General features: G+C 51.5%; 1 protein-coding gene across 5 annotated transcripts in view; it reads right to left on the reverse strand.

The window, feature by feature from the left end:
- The window catches only part of PC (pyruvate carboxylase), a 240,543-nt gene extending 230,788 nt beyond the window's left edge, over positions 1-9,755 (reverse strand). For 2 of the 5 annotated variants that reach the window (XM_038408865.2, XM_043519550.1), the window contains exons 1-2: positions 9,658-9,722; positions 7,977-8,042 (exon numbers count right to left, since the gene is read on the reverse strand). The gene's annotated coding sequence lies outside the window, so the exon portion shown is untranslated. Of the gene's footprint in view, positions 1-7,976; positions 8,043-9,657 lie in introns of all 5 variants that reach the window. The other 3 variants (XM_038408867.2, XM_043519549.1, XM_038408868.2) reach the window with 3 other exon arrangements.
- Between the last annotated feature and the right edge of the window lie 12,539 nt (positions 9,756-22,294).

The following is a 22,294-nucleotide window of genomic DNA, read 5'->3' on the forward strand; positions in this document are numbered from 1 at the left end:
ACTATGGCCGGCAGGCCGGATCCGGCCCGTCAGGGCTTTGGATCTGGCCTGTGGGATTGCCACCCCCGTGGCGCCACGGGCCCCGCGCCACTCTCAGAAGCAGCCAGCACCACGTCCCTGTGGCCCCGAGGTGGCGGGGGAGGCAAAGGTCTCCAGGCGCTGCCCTCGCCTGAAGGCACCGTCCCCCACATCCCCCATTGGCCGGAAATGGGGAACCGCGGCCAATGGGAGCTATGGGGGAGGTACCCGCGAGCAAGGGCAGCGCGCTGAGCCCTCTACCCCCTGTCCCCTGGGGCTGCAGGAATGTGGTGCTAGCTGCTTCCAGGAGCGACACTTGGCCCGGTCAGGCAGGGAGCCTGCCTGAGCTCCGCTGCGCACTGCTGCCACTCCAGAGCCCACACCCCAAAGCCCTCCTGCCCCCTGCCCCCCAGCTCCCTGCCCTGAGCCCCCTGCCGCATCCCTCTTGCCCCCCCAACCCCTGCCCTGAGCCCCCTGCTTCACCCCGCACCTCTTCCCACACCCTGCACTCCCTCCCACACCCCAACCCACCCCAGCCCTACATTCATGGCCCTGCATGCAATTTCCCCACCCAGATGTGGCCCTCGGGCCAAAAAGTTTGCCCACTTAGGGCCTAACAACAAGAATTTTTGCTATTAGCTGGTGACGTATCAGTTGGAAGCAACGGAGGAGGAAAAAGAGCCGAGTATGTTGGTCAATCAAAGCATGACTACAAGCCATCCGTGTGATGTGGCTGCGAAAAAGGCTAATACAATCCTAGGATGCGTAAGGCAAGGTATTCCCAGTAGAGAGAGGGAAATGTTAGTGCCATTATACAAGGCACTGCTGAGACCATGTTTAAGAACAATGAATTCAAACTGGAACAGGTGCAGAAAAGGGCTACTAGGAAGATCAGAGGAATGGAGAACCTACCTTACAAGAGGAGAGGTAAGAAACTTGATTTATTAAGTTTAACCAAATGAAGGCTGAGGAGAGACCTGATTGCTCTCTATAAATACATCAGAGGGATAAACACCAGGGAGGGAGAGGAGTTATTTAAGGGCCAATGATAGCACACACAAAAAGGATATAAAAAGGCCACTGATAAGTTTGAGCTAGAAATTAGACCAGGTTTCTAACCATCAGAGGAGTAAAGTTCTGGAATAGCCTTCCAAGGGGAATAGCAGGGGCAAAAAAATTAAACTTGTTTCAGTACTGAACTTGATAAGTTTATGGAGAGGATGGTACAATGAGACTGCCTACAATGGCATGTGGCTCTTCGGAGATTGCTTTTAGCAAATATCTCCAACCGCCAGAGATGGGACACTAGATGGGGAGGGCTCTGAGTTACTACAGAGAATTTTTTCCTAGGTGTCTGGCTGAAGGGTCTCAACCACATATTCAGGGCCTAATCTATCACCATATTTGGGGTTGGGAAGGAATTTTCCCCCAGGTCAGACTGGCAGAGACCCTGGGTGGTTTTCACCTTCCTCTACAGCGTGGGGCACTTGCTGGTTTGAATTAGAGTAAATGGTGAATTCTCTGTAACTTGAAGTCTTTAAACCATGATTTGAGGACTTCGGTAACTCAGCCAGAAGTTAGGAGTCTATTACAGGCGGGGGGGGGAGGGGGAGGTTCTGTGGCCTGTGATGTGCAAGAGATCAGACTAGATGATCCTGATGGTCCTTGCTAGCCTTAAAGTCTATAAACATGTTCAAGGGGAGCAGGAGGTTTCCTAGGCACTACAGCAATACGTGGGCCGGGTAAATAGAGAAGTGGATGAGACAAACTGGCAGATAGGATAAATGGCAGATACTACAGTGATGAGGGGGTGATCAGATCAGAAAGACAGACAGACTTCTTAAGCAATCAGGAGCTGCAACTGCAACACGCAGCATGACTGGGCTTGCAATCACAGCACAGCGACTGCAACAACGCTCTGCCAGAGGAACACAAAAGCAGCTTTTGCAGATGGAGTCCCTTCCATTTTTGTTTACTGCACTTTGTTACTGGGTTGTACAGCTCACAGTTGTACTGGTGTGTGACCCTCTGACCCCCTTCACCACTGAGCGGTGAGCTTAATTCTGAAAGCCAGCTGTGTTTTGCTACCGAGCACTGAACTACACATTATCTCGTCCTCCGCCCCTTCTCACACAAGGAACGATGCAGCAGAAGCAGCCCGATGCTGACATGGAGGAGGAATCCTCGCACTAGTCCCCCATAGAGGAATCCAAGGAAAGAAGGCTCAGCTGATCAGTGACAGCTTACAGCACAGCAGAAGTTACTTGTGATTGCAAAGGGCTCCCCCCATATGAGAGAGTGCACATGGGGACTGCCCATTTGCCTGCAGAATGCTCCATTCTCTCCACATATACAAGTGTGTGTGTGTATGTGCCTGCAAAGTACTTCCCCTACACGAGTGTGCAAAGCACTCCCCCTGCACTCATGTGAGCACCTGCAAACTGCTCCCCTATGCACACACCTGTGCCTGCAATAAGGTGACCAGATAGCAAGTATGAAAAATCGGGACGGGGGTGGAGATAATAGAGACCTATATAAAACAAAGCCCTGAATATTAGGACTATCCCTATAAAATCGGGACATCTAGTCATCCTAGCCTGCAAAACACTCTCTCTACATGTGTGCACGCGTACACACACACACACGCACTTGCACACTACTCCCCACTGCATACGTATACTCATGTGTGTGCCTGCAAAATATTCCCCCTATAGATGTCCACCTGGCATGTGCAAATTCCTCCCCCGTACGCACGTGTCTGCAAACTGCTCCCCCCCATAAATATCTTCCACGATCCACTTAAAATCCTCCCTTCCACAGTGCCAGGTGCAAGGGGCTGTATTAGCAGATTCTGAAATCAGCTGATTGTTATGATCCTGGCTCAGAATTGCTCTGGCTTCACTCTGGAAGTCAAAGATGGGAGATTTACTGCCTCTCTACCCACTCCAGTGCAGAGTGACTGATGACAGAAACCCCCAAGTTATCCCAAGGAATAAAGAGGGGAATTTCACAGGGGGGCTACAAGGTTGTTGTCCAGTGGCTCAGGATGACATTTGGCCACCACATGGAAGAGACAAATTTAGAAGCAAACTTAGCATAGGAGAACGTTGCTGAGGCAAAAGCCTTTGTCCCCCAGGGGATGGTGCTGCATTCTGCCCCACTCTCCAAGATCCAAAACACACATGCTGGCTATCACTCCAGATGCCAGCACTGATACCAGTGCACTCCACTATCAGCCAGCACAACCTCTGCAGGCACCAGATAGCCAATAATCCTATCTAGAACAGTTCAAATTACACCTGATGAGTAACCCTCCTATGGCTCTCTGTGCCTGGATCTCAAAGCACTTTACAGACATGAAGGAAGCCGCAAAGTCTCTGGGTGAGATTGGCCTTATCCCATCTTTTTACAGATGGGGAAACTAGGGCACAGGCTGGCCATGCCCAAGGTCACATAGCAAGTCAGTGGCACACATGGGAACAGAACACAGGAGTCCCACATGATCCCCCCTCCCCTCAAGGATGTGGGAACAAAAACCAGGCTTCCTGACTCCTTATTCTGCGCATTCTCTCCTCTAACTACTAGACCTACCTCCTCCTTCCAGAGCTGGGAACAGAACCCAGGAGTCCTGAGGGCCCCAGCATTAGTCACAGCGCCAACACTTAGATGTCCTCAGAGATTAAATCACTACCATTTCTCCCAACTATTACTACCCTGGTAAATCATTTATTAGGATGACCATTTAATAGCCACACTAGAGGGCTTACACACCCTGTTGCCCCACAATCATTAACTGATCAATGTTTAAATAATTAGCTAATTAGCCTTTGATTGAAACAAAAAACTTTCATCAGACGCCTCCCAAAGACGAACTACATTGTATTACAAGCCAGGAAAGGGAGAGGGACATACCAGGCACATCTGCTATACACTGCTCTACAGTGATCCTTGCAGCCAGGATAAGCTGTCCTGATCCTGAAGCCAAGGAAATTGCAGACACATTATGTCTTAAAGGAGACTCCACAATGGGTTTGACACAGACTCTACCAGGTCAGATTTTTTGCCCTGGGTTATACAGAGCTGGTGTGATAATAGGATTATTTTCCACTGAACGTTTGGATCCCTCCCACACACACTGAAATTTAGATACCAAAAAATATCAGCCCAAACCAGAAATAATTTAATTTGAAAGTCACATAATGGTGCCTCATGCTCCCATTCTCCTCTATAGGCCAGCCTCTCTGATCAGAGTTTGTCTCCCATGATGCAGCAGTCTCCCCTCTTGCAGACGGCATGTGGTACATATATCATGGTAATGCCTGGCCACAGTGCATCTTGGGAGATGTAGTTCAGTTGCCTCATGCTCCCATTCCCCTCTCTTGGCCGAGTTCCTTGGTCAGACTACATCTCCCGTGATGCAGCACTATGTCTCTTCTTGAAAAGGGAAGGCAGTGTATCATGGGAGTCCACAACAGTCAGGGAGCCTAGCAAACAGAGAATGGGGACATGAGGCAACCAAACTACAATTCCCATGAGACACTGCAGCTGCATTTCCAAATCAAAACATTTTAGTTTTTGGGCATTTGGTTTTGTGACAGACAAACAAACAAACAAAAAAAAAAAACAATAATAAATCAGTGTTCCATGGGAAGCAGGCAATTTTAAACAAAAAGTATGTCTAGCCAAAACTCACTTCTCCATTAATAAAAAGAAAAGTTTTGACAACAAAATTTCAGCCAGCCCTAGTGCAGGAGGCCAGACTAGATGATCAGAATGGTCCCTTCTAGCCATAACAACTATGAAGTCCACTATGGAAATAAAATTGGGTCTGTTCTCTCTTTACAATCCAGCCTGAAAGGATCTTTTGCAAACACTTTTTCTGCTTAAAATATCAGATCTTAAAACACAACTTTTGTTTTGCCAGAGGTCATTTTGGAAGATGAAGGATGTCTCTTTGGAAGTCCATGCAAGATGGGAGCTCTCTCAGTCCTTATCTAAGGGACCAAGTTGACTGAATGAAAATTAACTTAGTTTTTTTTAAAAATAAAAAAAGTCTTAATCCAGAAGCAAAAGAGAGTACAGATCCTCATTTCCCTCTTAAGTAGGAGTGGGCCTAGAGGAAACAGCCATGTGGTCTAGTGGGTAGAGCACTGGACTGGGATTCAGGATTCTGTTCCCAGCTCTGCCACTGGCCTGCTGGGTGACTGTGGGCAAGTCACTTCCCTTTCCCATGCCTCAGTTTCCCCATTTGTAAAATGGGGCTAGAGCTACTGACCTCCTTTGTGAGCTACTTTGATGTCTACTGATTAAAAGTGCTCTAGAAAAGCTGGGTATAATTATTATAATCAATTACCTTCAAATTGTTATATATGTGTGTCTGAGCATTAAGAACTGCACTACTCTTGCAGCCTGGGGGCACTGTCTGTGAGGATAACGCAAGACGGATGAACTAAAATCAAACATGCCCCTGTAGATTTGAAGCCTCCAGCCCCGTTCCATTCAGAGCCCAAATCCCTGACACAGCAAGATTGAGGTTAGAAAGCTGCTATCAGTTTCAGAGGCAAGGAAGCAGCTGGGAAACGGTCTGGGAGGAAAGGCAACATGGTGCAAGTCAGTACTGCAAGGAGCAGAAAGTTCCTGAGGAAGATACAAAGCTCTCAGATAGGCAGGGTGGGACTTGGGCGCACACAGCGATGAGAGGCAGGCAGGACAATCCACGTCTTGGGCTGAAAAGGAGACCCACATTTCATCACAAGAGAGGCAATGGAGGAAGCTGTATTGTGAGGAGAGCTCTTCCCACCACACCATCCAATTCTCAGCACATGGGGGAGCAGCATGATCTGGGGGTGAGAAGGTGTATGCTAGATTGGAACCAAGGAGACCTGGATTCTGTTCCCAGCTCTGCCACTGACCTGCTGTGTGACCCCAGGCAAGTTCCTCTCCTACCCGTTGTCCATTTAGACCGGGAGCATCTCTTCAGGGCAGAGACTGTCTTTCGCTATGTGCTGGTGGGGTGCCTAGCCTGATGGAGGGCCATGCAGCACCCCGTCCAACAGGACCCCCATCTTAGCTGAGGAGTCTGTGCAACGCCCAGCACAATAGGACCCTCCACCGATCTTGTCTGGGACCTTCAGTTGCTACCTTATACTAATTAGTAACATGTTACAGCAGGAAGATCAGTAAGAACATGCTCCGGCGACTTCAACACGCAGGAGTAATGCTCCATTCACAGAGCACCAAGCTGCCAACTTCAGAGCTAAACACAGAGACCTTGCCCCATGAACTAAATCTCCATCATGGGGGCAGATCCAGTCCTCCCCACATCCGCTCAGACAGCTGCATCCTCTCCAGTTAGAGACCACTGTGAGAACCAGGCCCACAAGCCCACTCAGTTGATGGCCATCATGAGCCCATCTACAAACCATGCCCTCCTGTCTCAACAGACGGATCAGTTTTCCCACTATAGTGATGCATCTTTTCCCCTCATCCCATTAAGTCCCTCCCCATTTGCTGCTACCCAAATCAGACCCTGAGCTCCAATCACAGAGCAGAAAGCCAGACACATCATGCCCCTACACACAGAAGTTAGCACAGAAAACAGGGCCCTAGAGATGATGTCTTCCCAATACATAACAGCACTAGGCTCCCTTACAAACCTGAAGGCCACTTCCAGCCCCTACGTCCCTTCCCATTACAGACCAGTACCTGAAAGAGGACACAACCAGTATGATCAATGGTCTCAACCATTCTGAGTGGTCCATGGGATCAGAGAAGGGGTCCCATTGGGGAGAATGGTCTGTATCATGGGGGTTGTGAGGAGAGACCAATCCAAGGTTGCCAGGCAGCACATCACAAGAGATCTTTCAAGACGTCCATGTCTGCAATCAAAACATGGTGCCTGGTGTGGCACCAGCAACCCCGGAGTGATAATTACCAAGCAATGAATCTTCACTAACTTGAGAGTTATGGCTGAGATCGCATCACACATGTACAAAGACAGCCCTAAAGGGCTACACACTCAGGAATGCTGCAGGTGAAAGCTTTGTTGGTATTAACCTTAACTCTGTCCATTCTGTATCCCCAAGCCCTCACAAAGATGTCCTAAAAGAAAACCATGCCTGCTTGTCTTGTCGGGTATGCCAATGGGTATGGGATGATATAACCCACACATCCTCTTCCCGAGGCAGAGTCCTGTACTGATATACCCTTATTATTATTATTATTATTATTATTAGCAAAAAGAAAAGGAGTACTTGTGGCACCTTAGAGACTAACAAATTTATTTGAGCATTGTTAGTCTCCAAGGTGCCACAAGTACTCCTTTTCTTTTTGCAAATACAGACTAACATGGCTGCTACTCTGAAACCTTATTATTATTATATTAAGCCTTCAAGCTTACAGCAATACAGACCAATTGCATTACAAACTATACCACCCCAATAGAGACTAGTGCAGTTCCTATACGCTACATACCACAGCCCCATTTTCCCAACACAGCACATTACCCAAATACCACAAACTTGTCCATCCTTCCCAATATAACCCAGTCTGTCCCCTCTCATTACAACAGCAGAAGACCCACACCCAGTCCATATTGAGGAATATAGACTGGTCCATATTGAGGCAACAAGAACTACGGATGACCCATATTACGAGGATACAGAGTCAAACCAGAGAGATGGAATTGCTCCGCAGTGTCAGAAGGCCAAGGACAGATCTACACCAAGAGATCAATACTAGTCCATATTAAGGGGTAGAGAATCTAGGTCTGGGTCCATATCACAGAGTTACAGACCAATCTCAATTGGGGAAGGGAACCTGGGCCACAAAATTCTCTATTTTCTAAGGGAGATGTAATTTATGAGAGAGGGAACTAAGCCAATTCCCACCAGAGGTTGTTCTAGTCCCTACTGGAAAATAGAAACAAGTTCATAATGTGAGGGAAAGGAGATACAGACCAAACTCCCACAATGCTCCTTGCCACAGAGTGCCCCAAAGGGCATTAGGATGGTCACGTCCAAAGCCTATGTGGGGAGAAGAGAGAAAGGTTTGTATAGGGCATCTGGGACTGGTCTACATGGGCCATGCAGCAAAGTCCATACTCGGGGGCAAAGGGTGCCCTAAGATGGTTCCCTGAGAAGGAAATTTAGGCATTGGAGTGGTCTGTATTAGGGAGACCCCACAGTGGGTAGAAAGGAGGTGGGTTTGTATGGGACAGCTGGGACTGGTCCAGATAGAGCAATATAGCACTGGGGATACACAGGGAAGCCCAAATCAGTCCCCTGGAGATGTCAGGGCCCCTAATATGGACTAGTCTGAGGAGACACAGCTCACTTCCTGACATAGACTGGTCCATATGGCAGGATACAGGCTAGTCCCCAAAAGAAGCATGGACTAGTCTGAAAGCCTGGCATTCCATAGGAAGCCCAACTCAGCTCCTGCCAGGGACTGTCCCATATAGGACAATACAATCCAGTTCACACATGAGCGTGAAGGCCTCAGACTGGTTTGTAATGGGGGAAGGAGCAGATCCATAAGGGTGGTAATCCAGGCCAGTCCCCAAGAAAGGTCCATATCAGCAAAGCGTTGCAGTTCAATCACTGGTACACATATGGCAATTCAGCCCAGTCCATACAGGGATGACAAGGGAATCTGGTCAATACAGAGAAAAAGGGACTAGTCCATATGGAGCCATACAACCTAGTACATGCTAGGGATGGGGAAGCCCAGTCCTTGACAGGTGTGGTCCATATAGGTGATACAGCCTGGTTAAGAAGACTGGACCAAACAAGGAGGAGGGAGAGTCCAACACTGGTGCATATGAGGGAATACAGCCTAATCCATATGGGGAAGGGAGGGAGGAACTGGTCCATAACATGCAATAAAATCCAGTCTATACAGGATGGGGAGCAACTGGAATATACAGTAAGGAGAGGCCTAGCCCTGGTCAATATGGGACCATACAACTTGGTCCATGGGGAAGGAACAGGAGATGGTTCATATGGGAGGGAGCCCAGTCCTGGTCAATACAGGGGATGGAGAGAGTTTTCCCTGGTCTATGCAGGAGGGGAGAAGGGGCTGGTCCAAATTCTGGAGGTGCAGCCCTGATCCATACAAGACAATAAAGCCCAGTCCATAGGGGAAGGAAATAGTCCATATGCAGGGATAGTCCATACGGAGAGAGGAAGGGCTGATTCACATGCAAGGGGAGGGGGTGTCTAGCCCTGGTCCCTGCGGGGGGGGAAGAACTGATCCATACAAGGGAGGGGGGCACAAGCCATGGTCTATGAAGTGGGAAGAGCTGTTCCATGAGGGGGAGGGGGTGGGTCCGGCCCTGGTCCATGTAGGGCAGAGGGGCTGGTCCATAAGGGGGAGGGGGTGTCCAGCCCTAGTCCATTCAGGGTGCGTGTGTCCAGCCCTGGTCCCTGCAGGAGGAGGGGCTGGTCCATACAGGGCAGAGGGGCTCCAACCCTGGTCTATGAAGTGGGAGGGGCTGGTCCATATGGTGGAGGAGGGAAGGTCCAGCCCTGGTCCATGCAGGGGAGAGGGTGTCCAGCCCTGGCCAATGCGGGGGAAGGGGCTGGTCCATATGGGGGTGCCGGGGCCCCAGCCCGCCCTGTCCCAGCGTGTCCCTCTTACCCCGCAGCGCGTCAGCCACTTGCTCCCCAGCTGTCAGATACCAGCCACCGCAACTTCCTCAGACACCTCCACCCCCTCGCAGTCTACCCCGCCCACCTGGCTTCTTATTGGCTGTTCCATTACGAAGCCACCTCCCATTGGTCGCTTTTGCCACACCCCCATCTCCCCTCGGTGGCGGCCCCAGAGCCCGAGCTGTGGCCGAGCGGACCTGTCACTCACCGGTTCAAGCCTGGCGCCATCCCGCCCCCCGGTGACTTGACCACCTCTCTATTGGCCGCCCCTGGAATCCGATGCCTGGCATTGGCCAGCATCTCTAATTCATTTTTTCTATTGGATAATCTAAATGTCAATCGGCGTCCCAGAGCCCCGCCCAAAGGGGGGACGAGGCTGCTCCATGGTAAACCCGCCTCCACCTCGGAACGGCCATTGGCCGTCCGACTAAGACCTCTCCTGTCGCCATTGGTTGGCGGAAGGAAGGGGCGGGCCCCAACGTAGTGGGCGGAGCCGAGTGACTCATTCAGCAGTCAAGCCGGGAGCACGTGACCGTAACACTATTGGGATGCGGGCCCCGCAGCCGGGGAGGTGAGGCGCGTGCTGAGCGAGTGTGGGGACGGTGCCTGGGCGCTGTGTGGGGGCAGGGCGGCGGCTGCAGAGGACCCTGCTCGAGGCTGCACGCTGGCTGGCGCGCCGCTTAGGGGAGGGGCGGCACAATCCCCCTCTCCAGGGTCCCTAACAGCCAAACAGCGACCAGCGTCAGGCTGCAACAGGCGGAGGGGGGAGGACTGTGCCCCCAGCACCGCCTCCCTGATGTACCCTGAGCTGCCCTCTCGGGCTTCCCACCTTCCACGTTGCAAGGCCGCTGCGCCAGGGCCCCATCATCACCGCAGGACTCCAGCGCTCTGGGGGCGGTGAAGTGGCTCCTGCGAGGCAGGCAAAAGAACCCAAAGTGACCTGCCTAATATAATCAGGGCAGGGGAGAGCTCTCTGACTCTGATCCTGGGGGAATCCACCTTCACTGTGCCTAGCCTAGGGCTTATAACGCACGGAGGACTTGTTCTGATTCCATCCACCCGCATTTCTCTGTCCCAGCTCACCCCCCGCCCCCACGCCACGCCACGCCACCCTTGCACTCTCCCTCTCACACGTGTCCTTAGGATCAAGTCCCTTCTGGTGAGCCCTTCTGCTGCAACGTGAAGGTTTTTAACCATCAGAGGAGTGAAGTTTTGGAATAACCTTCCAAGGGAAGCAGTGGGGGCAAAAGATCTATCTGGTTTTAAGATTCTACTCGATAAGTTTATGGAGGAGATGGTATGATGGGATAATGGGATTTTGGTAAGTAATTGATCTTTAAATATTCAGGGTAAATAGGCCAAATCCCCTGAGATGGGATATTAGATGGATGGGATCTGATTTACTATAGAAAACTCTTTCCTGGGTATCTGGCTGGTGAATCTTGCCCATGTGCTCAGGGTTTGGCTGATTGCCATGTTTGGGGTCGGGAGGGAGTTTTCCTCCAGGGCAGATTGGAGAGGCCCTGGAGGTTTTTTTGCCTTCCTCTGTAGCATGGGGCATGGTTGACTGGAGGGAGACTTCTCTGCTCCTTGAAGTTTTGAACCATGATTTGAGGACTTCAATAGCTCAGACATAGGTGAGGTTTTTCATAGGAGTGGTGGGTGACATTCTGTGGCCTGCGCTGTGCAGGAGGTCGGACTAGATGATCAGAGTGGTCCCTTCTGACCTTAGTATCTATGAATCTATGAATCTATGTGACTGGGAGATGACAAAGGGATGGCATTACTGGTAGCTGCTCCTCCACACATCATAAACCTGGAGTGGGTGATGGAAATGTACCAGTACGTAGAAAAGAGAAAGGAGATGCTGAGGGGATCATCCCAGACAGCAATCCCTGCTGGGAGCACTGTAGCGGTGCAAATAGATGCATCATCTCTGTGCCCATTTTCTGCAGCACTGCAGTTCATGCTTTTACATCTCCTCCCTGAAAGGTGTTAGCATGGCACAGTCCTCTCTCCTTAGGCAGGTTGAGCTTATTATGGCTTGCAAAGCTAATAGGGGTCAAGGCCTACAGAAAACCCTGCTGCTGCAGGAAACAGATTAGGGCTCAGCAAGGGACGCTCACCCTTGTAAATCAGTGCTGTCCCCAGCATGGTGCTAACAGTTGCCGTGAGGCAGGGCGCTCAGCAGGGGGCACACTTCCCTCACAGTCAGTGCATCCACCCGTGCCCCAGTGCAGCAGTAGAGGGTGCTATGCACTTTATAGTACTGCATTTTGGAGAGGGACATATAGCCAAGCTCTTCCCCTTACAACACAGCTCCACTGAGAGTCTCTTTCTGGACTCAGAGTAGCAGCCGTGTTAGTCTGTATTCGCAAAAAGAAAAGGAGTACTTGTGGCACCTTAGAGACTAACAAATTTATTAGAGCATAAGCTTTCGTGAGCTACAGCTCACTTCATTGAATCCGATGAAGTGAGCTGTAGCTCACGAAAGCTTATGCTCTAATAAATTTGTTAGTCTCTAAGGTGCCACAAGTACTCCTTTTCTTTCTGGACTGTAGCCCCAGAGGTCACTGCAGTTAAACACCAGAAAGAGAAGCTCTGATCTCCCCAGCACCCTCTGCAGGTCAGGACTCACTTTCCACACATTTGCTGCTCCCCTTTTCAGCACCATCAGAGATCTGATTCTCCACGGAGTATTTACAAATACTCAGGAGTCACATACAAGAAGCAGCAGCATGGGGACAGGGCTGAATCAACTCATTTGGAGGGGGGGGCAGAAGTTGCTTTCCCGGAGGGACCATTTATTCAGGACTCATGATGTTATTCCACTGTATGAGTTATAGATGTGAACAAGAGAGACTGGTTTACATTGCTGCTGCACCAATGATGCAAGCACTGGAGCAGATTTAATCCTTAGTAGGTACTGTATTTGTATTACAGCATCATAACAGGCACTGTACAGACAGGCCTAGCTCAGATCAGGTCCCATATTGCACAGACCCCAGCTGAGATCAAGGCCCCTGTTGATCAGGCACTGCACAGACCCTACCTGCCATGAGGGCCCCTGTCATGCTGGGAGCTGCACGAATCTCAGCCAGGATCAGGGGTCCTATCGTGCCAGGCGCTGCACAGACACACAGTCCCTGCCCCACAGAGCTCAGTCTAAATAGGCAAAGAGTGGGAGGAGAAACAGGTGCAGAGTAGGGAAGAGCCTTACTCATGGTCACCCAGCAGGTCAGTGGCGGGAATAGAACCCATGTATCCCGAGTCCTAGCCATTGGGCCAACTGTGCTGCTGCTGTCCCTGGGAGCCAAGGTGCAGGAAGCAAAGGTAGCAGCTTCTTGATCTCTCCCGCTGTGCTGCTTTTTTTAAGCAACATGTCGTTGGGGAGGAGGGTTAGCTCAGTGGTTTGAGCATTGGCCTGCTAAACCCAGGGTTGTGAGTTCAATCTTTGAGGGGGCCATTTAGGGATCTGGGGCAAAAATTGGGGATTGATTCTGCTTTGAGCAGGGGGTTGGACTAGATGACTTCCTGAGGTCCCTTCCAACTTGATATTCTATGATGTTAAAACAGCTCTGGGCATGTGCCCATAGACTCTGTTGTGTGTTGGGGATGGGATGCCGCAGGGGCTTACCAGGGTCTTGCCAGTCATGTACCTGGGAGCAGCTGGACTGGGAGATGGGATCGAATGGGGTATGAGAGCAATAGGATATGGGGAGCAGCTGGGATCTTAGTGCAGTGGAAGCCCAGGACCTGGCCAGCAGACAGAGAGGGAAGTGGTTTGGGTGGGTGGGAGCAGGCTCATGCTCCATTTCCCACAGGCACCCTGTGACAGGCTAATCCCCATGGCACATGAGCACACAGTCAGCTGGGTCTGTGTCAAAGGACCAGCCCCACACCCTCCCCACACAGTCACCAGGTCCCCCTTCTCTCCCCCCCTCGCCTCGCATGGGCTAGACTCACAGTCAGTGTCACAACCAGCTTCCTTCAGGCACCCAGCTCCCCCAGCTCCAGCCTGGGGTTGCCCTGGTGCCCATTTCTCCCTGCACCAGGAGCATCCCCTTCTGTCTAGTTCCCTTCCCAGGGGTGCAGCAGCATCCCTCAGGGCTCTAATATTTACCCTGAAATGCTGACCTCCCACCTCACCCTTCCCTCAGAAGGGATTAGGAGAAATTGGGATTTGAGAACAGCGGAGATAGGAGCAGCTAGGAAACCAGGGCTAAGAGATGTTGGGACTGGGAGAGACGGGGGTCTCCAGTTACACAGCCTGCTAGATGCCCCTTACTCTGCAGCTTCAGTTTCCCCCTTTTGCTTCATGTCCCTCCCTCAGGAGCAGTCAGCCCCAGGGACAGCTGCTCTGAGCCTCCCTTCACCAATCTGGGAGGTTAGGGGCCTGACGCCTGAAAGTTTTGAAGGGAGGTTTGGATCTGGGCTCCAGTTTTCTTCCCAGCCCAGGCAGGGTCTGATTATGGCACCTTGAAAGCACTTTACTAAGGCCATCAGTATAACTACCCCTATGTGACAGATGAGGAAGTCAAGACACTAAGAAGGAACATGACTTGCCTAAGGTCACTGGGGTGGCACCCAGGAGCCCCAGTCAGATGCCAGGACCCCATGTGCCAGGCACTGCCCAGAGATTACCAGACCAGCCAGCTGCAGCAATAAGGCATCAGGATCCAGGCCAGGGGCTCTCTGCCCCTTCATTGACTGCTGCTACAGCAGCCACATTTGACCCTACGGGGCAAAGTGGAGGGACTTTTGATGAGTAGCAGCACCTACCTTTGACCCCATGGGCTGAGATTTGCAGGGGGGAGAGAACTTTGTGATAAGGCAGCTAGAGCAGGGACCTTTGGCCCCGTGGGACTGGAGGGGGAAAGGGAATTTCCATAAGAGGCCTGATTGGATGGGGTGGCACTCACCGGGGTGAATCAGCAACGGGTGAATCAGCCAGAGCAAAAAAAGGAAGCTAGAGCCACTTGCCCTTGGGGATCTGGCCAGGACAGGAGGAACATCTGGCCTCTGCGGGTCAGCAGAGACTGGATCAGACTCGGTGCCAGCTCCAGATCAGGCCACCCCACTCCAGAGATGGCCCATGGCAGGAGCTTCCAGAGAGCGTACTCCCTCCGCACTCCCAAATCCCCCAGCCTCCTAGATTCCACCTACGGCCGGCTGGAGGACACCACCCTGCCCCACGTATGGGGGGACAAGACAGAGAGCTTGGACAAGGCTAAGCAGAGAGGAAAGAGGAGAGCTGTGAGCCTGAGGGGGTGGAAGAGTGGGATGAAAGAGCCCCCAGCTGAGAGGATCCTCACCCCAGGGGAGATGCCCCACTCACTAAGCCCCGATGATGGGGAGCTGCTGATCGGAGATGCTCAGAGCAAGGGCTCTCACAGGATGAAGCAGTGCAAGAAGGTAACTGCTTGGAAACCCAGGAGGGTGACATGGGTTGGGTTTGGGGGTGCACTGATGGGAGCACCCAATGTTTTCCTGGCCTTCCCACCAACCCCATCCCAGCCTAGATTTTTCCCAGAATTCCCTCTGATGCCCCTCCGTTCAATCTCCTCCAGTGGTGGCATTTTCTGCCCCTTTCTTACCCCCCTCCGCATCTGACCCTGTTATCCCCTGTACCCATCTCCAGTCCTAACCATCTTCCTCCCCTCTGATCCTGTGATGTCATTACCCCCTTTGCCTTTACCAACCCCCAGCTCCACTCTCTTCTAGCAGTAGTATTTTCTACCCCTCACCTCAAGGGGTGCTAATTTTTTTACTGCTCTCTCAAGGTTGGTGGCAGAGGAATCTGCAGGCCCCCACCCCCTGGAAGGCTGTTAATGGCTTGTGCTAGTGTTCGGTTTCTAAAGAGTTAGACAGCTGATGATGCAAGAGTGTAAAAGGCATGAGGTTATAAACCCTGCCAGGAGAGAGCATTATACATTGTTATAAGCCTTTTGATCCGTCTGGCTCTATCCATTAATTTAGACCTTTATTAACCCTTTATCCATGGAGGAGAAAGGTGCTCTGGGTGTTAGCCAGCAACTCATACTCAGTTAAATTCCCTGGTCCACCACCCAACTTAGACAAGTTTTAGTTATACAGTTGGGAAAACTGAGTCAGAGGCTGACAACAGCAGCCTTGCAAGCACTGTTGTAAAGATAACTAAGGGTTGAGAGGCCCTAGGGTAATGGTGGTGTGAGATGGTCTCCCCCAACTCTGGGGCCAGATCAGAGCCAGCACCCCCTGGAGGGGAAGGTCTATTCCTCCCCTTCCCCACAGTGAGCCTGCCTGTTTCCCTCCTGGTTGGAAGCCAGCACCTGTTAGAGGGGAAAAGCCCCATATCCCACTCCCTGCCCCCACAAGCCAGACAGTGGTGGGGTGCTGTTAAACCTTTGAAAATGGGGAGAATTTGTCCCGCTTCAGGGGATGGGGTGGAAGGAGGAAAGAAAAATAGCCTTCTAAGCAGGACTGGGTGGGAAATGGTTGTCCCATCCTATGACAATTTGAGATTTCAAAAGCTCTTTCCCCCACAAACCCATACCAGAAAGTTGGTGAACCCAACTGAAAACAGTTTTGACTCAGATCCATTGAAACAAAACATTTCAGTATTAAAGTCTAAATGAAGTTAAATGTCAAAGAAAAAATGGCTTCAAACCAAAATATCAGAAGTTTGTTGAACAAATATCAAGACAGGACATTCCAGGCCCCTCCTCCCCCAATGTTTTATCAAGTCAGGAAATTAATCAAACTGACCCTTTTCACAAACAGGTTTGATTTCAAATAATCAGCACTTTTTGGCCAAGAATGTTTTGTTGACTGGCTCCCACGCATCTGTAACAGAACCGCCCCTTAGCAAAGGGCAGCCCTCTATAGTTCAAGTTGAGACTTGCTTTCTGCTTAACATACTGTTTTTGTAAGTCCTCTAAAACCCATCAGCTGACTCAAATGGTCTTGAAAAACTGGCCATGCCTCATGGGGGCCTTGGCTAGAATTAGCACTACAGCTATGGGTTCTTTGAACAGGGATTTACAAGATAGAGTCCCCTAAGATATCACATGGTGCATAAGCCTTCTGGTTCTTATTAGGGAGTGTTTTGAGCACATCAGTGCCTAGAAACCCCTCCCCATTTCTCACACACTCCTCACTAGCTGTATTGGGGTAGCACCTCCAGACCAGGGTCCCATTGGCCCTAGATGCCTTACTAGGCTAGAACCAAGCAGTAGTCACTGCCCTGAGGTGCTTAAACCTCTTGGAGGTTTAATAGCTTAGTTATCTCAAAGCCTCAGGGAACAGGGACCTGGTGAAATGGGTGAGCCAGGCCCATCAGCCTCAAGATGGCCAGTAGCCTAGGGATCAGCCACTGCTCACGGGACATTTGGGATTATAACAGGGCAGAAAGCTCAGAGGTGGAAAGAGGCTGTAACCCAACTCCTGACTGGGCTGAGAACCCCCTAGAGGGGAAAAGGCCCTTTCACCATGCCTCAGACCCAAACCTGCTCCCTCTTCGGGCACATAAAAGGTTGAGACCTCCTCACAGCCGGGTCCTGCCAATCACGCTACAGATGCTTGCGGTGACAAGCCACCCTTCCTGAGGGTTCTGTTAGGTACATACAAGCTCTAGACCCACCCCACAATAGTCTTAAATATAGGTCCAGATGTCACTGTTTATAGGTTTTCCCAGGACTTTTGTCCTTCACCATCCAGCCCAATCCTTCTCCCATCTCACAGATTCCGCAGGGTTCCCCCAAAAATGAAGCTTAAACAGCCTTTCCAGTTGTGGGGTTTCTCATCAGTCCCAGGTATTTAGTGTCCACCCCACTGGGCTCCTATCTGTAATCCCACCTTTGGCTTCCCCAGGATCCTGTCCCTTAGCCAGGACAGCAAGCTCCAGGGCCAATCCCCTGAGCCTTTCATTGCTCAATAGCACTTCTCTGCTCCCGCTGCCAGCAATCACCCAGCAGTTTGCCCCTGCTTCCCTCATCTAGGGATTCACACAGCCCCACCATCCACCCCTAAGATAGGCCTGCAGAGAGCATTTTATTAGAAGCTTCCAGCCCCTTCTCAGCTGGGACTGATCACTAACTGAGCTGGCCCCAGGTGGAATTAGGTGAGCTGCTAAACAGTCCCTGCTGGGAAGCATCTAATTAGTCACAGGGGCCTGTACTCATTCCCTCTTAAGGGGGCCTAGCACCTGGTGACAGGCTGGATTGGAGCCTTTCCCTAGTGGGGAAGGTCCTGTATCTGACCCCCTGCCTCCCTGAGCCAGCCAGTCCCCCTGCCCTGATGGGAGCCAGATGAGAGTCAGATGGGAGCCAGTGTCCCCATTCCCAACACCCTGAGGCAGCCAGTCCCCTGGCTTGGTGGGCACCGATTCACCCAGCCTGTCTCAACAGAAGCAGTTCTCAGCTCAGCCAGGGGGAATCTCGGCCTACAGCCTGCTGGAATCCCAGCAGTGACTTTGTCCCCAGCTTCCGGCGGGCAGCCCCTAGGCCAGCCCCTCTTGATACCTGCTGTCATGGCCTTTGCATCTGCCTTGGGGCCGAGGGGAGGCAAATCATGGATAGGTCCCATCAGAGCACACCCTTCCTTGGCCTTTCACCCCATTCTCTACCCTCCAGCAGGTGGACCGAGCCCTCCGCAGAGGCTGGGAGACCTTTGTGGCTAACCTGTACAGCGTGACACTGAGCCGCCCAGCTCCCCACTCCGAGGCCACCCCGTCACCAGTGAGAACATGTTGAGGAACCAGAAGAAGAGACAATGACTCTGGGCCAGTCCCAGAGACATGAACTTCCTAGAGCAGCATCAGCCACTGATCTGCATATTGGCTGCATTGGGGACGGGGTGCTTTTTTATAACGACTAGAGAGGGCCTGGGCCACGCATCCGGATCCAGATCAGTCGATCTGTCCCCCCCACACTGATCCATCGTCTGTCCATCCCCATATATACCTCTCTGTCTGCCCTCATATACACTTAGCTAGCCATCCATCCATCCCCACAGACACCCCTCTGCCTATCCCCATATACACCTCTCTGTCTGCCCTTATATACACTTAGCTATCCATCCCCACAGACACCCCTCTGCCTATCCCCATATACACGTCTCTGTCTGCCCTAATATACACTTAGCTAGCTATCCATCCATCCCCACAGACATCCAGCTGTCCATCCCCATATACAACCTATCTATTCCCCTATACACCTATCCATCCCCATAGACACCCGTTTGCCTATCCCCACATACATCTACCCATCCATCCCCCTCTCTCTATCTATCTATCCATACTCATACATCTCTCTATCTACTTGCACATGCATCCTCCTCCCTACCTTCATACACACCTGTCTCTTTAGGTTTCTCTCCCATGGGCCAGGCTGGCTAGGGTCCAAGTTCCCAGTCCCCTCGCTGGTAAAACTGGGAACAGAAATCTCAGCTCCAACTACGTTTCTCCCACTAGGCCCCCATCCAAACCCGTAACCGTCAGTGCTACTCCCCAGCCCTTCCTGGTGCTCACCTAGCTGGAGATGTAATGCCCGGGCGGCGTTTCCCTGCATGTCAGCAACTACGGGGGGGGGGGTGTGCTGCCCCCACTGTAAATAGTCTCCGAATCACAGGGACTCCCCTTATTATCTCCACCTCACGTTAACCTGCCCTAACACAGCAATCCAACCTGGAAGGCCCTGCCACAGGAGCATGGTGCTAAGAGACTCAGACTATCTCCTGCAGAGGGGTGGAGGGGAAGGAAACAGTGATTTTTCAAGGGGGTTGATTTCTCACTAGGCAGAGCCACCAGGGCTCCTTAGTGGGCCTCCTTCCCATGTGGATACATCCCAGGTACAGGGGCATCAAATTGGCTACTACTGGGCAGAACCAGACATGCCTGCAAAAGGAGAGTTTGGGGTTCCCTTGGAAAGCTGGAGAGTGCTGGGGGAGGGGAGCAGTGCCAGCCCCAGAGGATGCCATACCCACAGCAGGCAGTGGGCAGTGCCAGGCCTAGAGAGGCCCTGCCCAGTGCAGACAAGGCAAAGGGTGCTTGATGGCAGGCAAAGTAGTGATTCTGGAACCTGTCTGGCCACCCCATCCCCAGGCCCACACACTTGGGGGTCAAGTGCTCTCGCTAGAGGGGGGATACAAGTTGCCCCCTGGCTAGTCTTCAGTAACGGGGACCGAACCAGTGCCCTCTGGATCTAAATGAACAAGTCTCTCCTGCCTGAGCTAAAAGCCAGGGCTCTGCCAGGCTCCACAACCTGTGTATGTGGCCCAGCCATCACTAGAGGGGGACAAAGCACCACACTGAGTATCCCAGCAGTCTGTGGCCCTGGTGGAATGAAGGGTTGTCATGTTTTCAGCATTGTATGAACGGTCCTTGTAACCTGATGTGCTGCATGCTCCGCGCTAATAAACCCTGAAACCCCATCATGTCACCTGCTTTCATTGCCGCCCCAGATGTGGCCCCTTCTGCCATGAACTAGGTTAAAGGGATGGGGCAGCAGGGCTAAGGTGGCACTGGGCCATCATCACTGTCCAATTGAGATCCCACACACTGAGCCGGGGCCGAAAGAAGGCAGAACGCTCCTCGGCCCAGGCCACGTGAACGGGAGCCAGGACTCCTGGGTTCTCTGCTTGAATCTAAGAGACAAGTGGTGTCCAATGGTTAGAGCAGGGAAGCTGAGTCAGAACTCTCAAGTTTTATTTCAGAATAGGAGGCATGGATACAAGCAGGAATTGGGGGCCAGGACACCTGAGTTCCATCCCTGGGCTTAGCAAGGGAGTGGGGTCTGGTGGTTAGAATGAGGAAGCTGGGAGTTGGGACTCCTGGGTTAGGTTCCTGAATCTGAGAGAGGATGGGCTCCAGTAGTTAGAAAAAAATAATTGGAAGGCAGGACTCCCAGCTTTCCTTCCCCTGTTTGCCCTGCCATTAATAATATGTACCATTGCTGTGAGGTCCACAGGTGGGAAAGTGCACTGTGTTATATAACTGAGAGCAAGTTGTAAGTAACAAAATTCCCACAGAGCCAAAGTCCACCACTCAGGGCTGTCAGCCCAAGGGTGGCGAGCTCTGAAAAGGCGCTAACACAGCAGGAGCATTGCAACACAGAAATCTTCCCCAAGCCACGTTGGGAGCTGTTTGGTTGTACTAGCCAGGCCCCTGGAGGTGAGGGAAAAAGCCAGAATCTCCAACCATCACCCCCTGCTATAAATTATACATGGATTGTTTTCTCTTTGGCCTGAGTAGTTAACAATCAGAGCTTTGCAGAAGAAATGTGTCAGGTGTATTCTGGGGGTAGTTTTGTTTATACATTTAAAAAAAAATGGACCAAGAGTGCTCCTGTTGCTCTTGACACAGTACGAGCCCCTAACAGCTCAGGACAAATAAGAGAGTTTTTAATTTGCTGGAAAGTTTTTATTTCAAAACAAAACAAAACAAAAAAACACACACATCCACAGGACCACTAGGTCTACTCCCAGTGCTGCAGGCTGGAACCTGCTGCTTTACTTGAGGGCATCACAACAGAGTTGGGGGGAAACTCCCCCACCCCGCAGCTAAAGCAAGAAGGGAGGGAGGGGTGGAGCACAGTTCCATCCCAGAATACTCTGGGTAACCCCATTAACTCTATCACGACCACTTTATTACAGCTAGGGCTCATCATTTTATTTTTAACATGCACAACGTGCCAGACCTAGCTACATACCCACTCCGGCTCGGGGGGGGGTGGGGTTGTTGCAGCAGCGTGTCACTCACAGTAGACAGTGAGCACCGGTAGTGGGCTCACATGCTATTTAAATGGATACCATCCTATTCCTATACACGGGTCACATCTGAGGTGCAGCGGGATATGAATTTTCTCTGCAACTGAGGGAGACCCTGCAGATTTTAGATTTCAGAGTAGCAGCCGTGTTAGTCTATATTTGCAAAAAGAAAAGGAGTACTTGTGGCACCTTAGAGACTAACAAATTTATTAGAGCATAAGCTTTCGTGAGCTACAGCTCACTTCATCGGATGCATCCGATGAAGTGAGCTGTAGCTCACGAAAGCTTATGCTCTAATAAATTTGTTAGTCTCTAAGGTGCCACAAGTACTCCTTTTCTTTTTGCAGATTTTAGAGTAACCCAAAGTGGCCAGTAGATGGTGCTTGGGCTCATTTTATTTCTGCTCTTTAGCCAAGTCTCTGGTAGTGTTATGGATTGTAAGGGCAGGAAGGTCCATTATTAGCTTTTGGGGGGCGATAGCAACCACCAGCCCCAGGCACGGGCCAGGACCCTGTCCACTAGGCCCTATACAGACACAGAACAAAGCTGGGGCCTGCCCCAGAGAGCTTCCAGTCTAATCCAGGCTCTTGCAGAACAGTTCAAAGCATCCCCCCAGCCATTCCTGCACCTAGCCCAGAATGGTTCTTGGAGCCAGAGCACACTGTTAGCCCTTGGCCAATATTCAGGGTCCTGCCACGATTCCTCCCACTTCAGCCTGAACCCCATCCCCTCCCCGAGCCAGCTACTCCCCCACCTTCGGGCCACATCAGAGAGGGTGCCTCTAGGAGGGAAAGGTCCCTCGTGTTCCAGTCCCCACCCCACTGAACCAGCCTGGGCCCCCACCCTGGGGCCCAGATGTAAATGTCCATCCAGCTCCAAGC

Source organism: Dermochelys coriacea, chromosome 7, assembly GCF_009764565.3.
Source record: "Dermochelys coriacea isolate rDerCor1 chromosome 7, rDerCor1.pri.v4, whole genome shotgun sequence".
Taxonomy (NCBI): domain Eukaryota; kingdom Metazoa; phylum Chordata; order Testudines; family Dermochelyidae; genus Dermochelys; species Dermochelys coriacea.